The sequence below is a fragment of the Talpa occidentalis genome, unplaced genomic scaffold (genome assembly GCF_014898055.3).
Source record: "Talpa occidentalis isolate TD23 unplaced genomic scaffold, MPIMG_talOcc4v2.1 talOcc4.4, whole genome shotgun sequence".
Taxonomy (NCBI): Eukaryota; Metazoa; Chordata; class Mammalia; order Eulipotyphla; family Talpidae; genus Talpa; species Talpa occidentalis.
In genome coordinates this window covers 144,531,875-144,534,812 of record NW_023604295.1, presented here as the reverse complement: position 1 = coordinate 144,534,812, position 2,938 = coordinate 144,531,875, and positions in this window count along the sequence as shown.

The window sequence follows — 2,938 nt, the reverse complement described above, 5'->3', positions numbered from 1 at the left end:
CAGGCCTGCATGTGGCGCCCCTGGCTATTTCCGGGCTCACCTGGAGGGGAGGCGCAGGCCGCTGGGCTGGCCAGGAGGAAGCTGCAGGTGAGAGCGCGTGGGGACACTGAGGCCTGGAGAGTCGGAGAGGTGCTTCTTCCTGCGCTGATGGCTGGAGCTGTGAGGATGGAGGATGGCACTTGGGGCGCTCCCTTCCAGAAAGGACGACTTTCCTAAAACAAGGAGACTGTGAGTGCCCAGGCGTGGCTGTGCTCCGAGGCTGGTGCGGAGCGAGAGAAAGTAGTTTCAGCTTGTAACTGGTGTGTTTTCTAGTCCTGGGTGCCCGGGGGTCATAGCCTGGGCAAGCCTGACAGCCTCTCAGGTTTAGCTGCTGGAAACAGGCCTGTTGTCCAGCCAGCATGTTAACGCACATCTTACTTAAACATCGTGGCTTCCGTAGATGCAGGGCAGGAAGGGTTTCTTGTCAAGTATCCTTGTTCCACTGCTGTTTTGAATTTGACTAGCAGGACGGTTTGGCTACTCTAGTCCTACCTATCATGTTCTGAATTTCCTCGTAGGTTTTGTATTCTTTAGGTCTGAGTCAAAGGTGATTAATCACGGATGCTGTGGTACATGATTTGGGGGTGTTGCCTCCTTAAACTTTTGAGAGCCCCACACAGAGCCGCACCTATTCGGGAATTCCCTGCTAAGGCGAATTTGGAGGTTTTACAGTCACGGGCTCTTAAGGCTGAAGCTAAGCCTGACTTTTAATTCACTTTTTCCTGATGGCAATACAATTCCTAAATATCATTTCAAGATGGAACCAGTATAAAAAGCTGAGTTATCTTGCCTTTCCTTCTGAGTGAGTCTTTGAAGTCTGAAGTCCACTTACAACACACCTCAGTGTGGAAAAGCCACAGTCTCGGCGCCCTCCGAGTTATTGGACAGTGGGGGTCGCCAGGGGACACTCCAGCCTGCTCTGTTGGCTTCACAAAGCCCCTTGGTAACCTAACGGGTCTATGTGGAGGCGGGAGCCGGTGAATGCGGGGACTTCTTTGCTGTCCAGACTCCTAAGCAATTACGAGACCGGATGAAGCCCTCGGGTGGGATTCCTGGCTCGGCTTTTCCCGACCCTAATTTTCACATACTTTACTCATCTTTGTTCTCAGAGACGTTCCGCACTTTCCCCTACAGCTTGGAGAAGGCAGCAAATAAAAATTGGCTCCTACTAACAGCAACTTGCCAGTAGAAAGGCTCCCGGCGGCCCCGGGCCTCCCCAGTGGCCATGTTATTTCAGCGGCTGCTTGCCAGGCTTAGCAAATATTGTTTTGACTCTTGAAATCAATGCCTGGCAGCTTTGCCCCTCACTGCCAAGCTCTGGTCCATAGGTCTGGTTTTATTGAGGCAGCACCCTGGGTCTGGCAGGAGCTAACGCTGGCTGTGCTAACCGTGGTTTTACACCATCAGGTTATTTCTTGCTCAAGGAACAACCCAGGTGTGGGAATCAGGCCCGTGACCCCTGGTGGTGTTGCTCTGCATTCGGTGGTGGAAAGGGAAATAATAGTGTGTTTTTTGAACGCCTGGACGAAGCTGACGCTCACAGCTTGGGTCGAAAGCAGCTGTCGGGCCGGGGCCGGCACAGGGGTAGAAAGGTGGCATCGGCGCCGGGAGGAGGGAGAGCCTGGTTTTGGCTTAGGGGGACATTCCTACCAGTGACCCTTTTCCATCCATCCCTGTCTGGGGTGATACTTAAGGTCAGGACAGCTTAAGTTGGTTATCCAAGGGTCTAAATCAGGAGTATTTCCTCTTTGCCCCCTCTCTGCTGTGTTGGGGTGAGACCACAGTTTGTCGGTTATTTAAATGACCGGTCAGTTTGTCCATCAAAGTCGCCTGACAGTGAGGAAAGATGACAGAGTTTTAAAGTATCGTTCAGTTTGTTAACGGGGATGATTTAGGTTTTCTGCTTCCGTTTTGGCAGGCTCTGCTTTGAAAGGTAGTTGATTCATTTCAATTAACTTTTGAAGTTCAATAAACCTGTTCACAAGGTTTTTTATTTCTGCAACATTGGGAGTGTTTCTAATGTCATCCTCTCCTTTTCTTAGGAAGTTATTTGAGGGTGTTCTCCAGCAACAAGGGGATAAACCAGGGAAGGAGAGACAGGAATAGTGTCTTTCCACCCTGAGGAGTGGATGGGAGAATTCTGGAGAGAGGCCTGTGGTAGGCGTTGAGTCACAGCCCCCAGGGAGCAGAGGACAGGGCGCTGTTCAGGGAATAAAAGGAGGGCGGGGACCAGGGATGGAGTATGGAAGCTTGGGGGGAAATGTGTCGATATACAGGCAGGGGAATGAAAATTCGAAATCGGAAGGGCTAACACCATGCAAGAAACACAAGGCAACAGAAAATGTGACATAATTTTAAGGAGTTAGGGGGACATGAAAATAGAAATTCTTCTTTCTCCTCCATGCTCAAGATGCGCCTTCAGGGGGCCCCGCGGCGTCCCGGGGGAGGCATCACTGTTAGCGTAACTGGCCGCACATGGGCCCGGCCTGGGCCGGCGTTTCCACGGGCAGTAATAAATGCTTGCTTTCCCCCTGAGTGGGCTGATTATGGACGGGGAACGCTCGGTTGCCGGACAGAAGTGAGGTTCAGCTACTAAGCGTTTCTCCCCCAGTGTCCCGCCCCCCGCCCCGTTCCCTTCGGCTTCAGTTCGCCTGGAGATCACGGATCTTCTGCGTGGGCTCCTGCTACAGATATTTCCCCCCAACACAATCTCTTGGATCATTTCAGAGGATTTTTGCACTAGAGGAGAGGGAAGAAACCCCTGCCAAGTTTTTTCAGTGTCGCTTGCCTCTTTCCTGATGATGAAAGTAGCGCACGCTCCCCGCAGGAACAGGTGAAGCCACGTGGAATCACCTGGAGCCTCGGAGCGCCTGAAAGCAGGAGAGAACCGGCCCAGCCT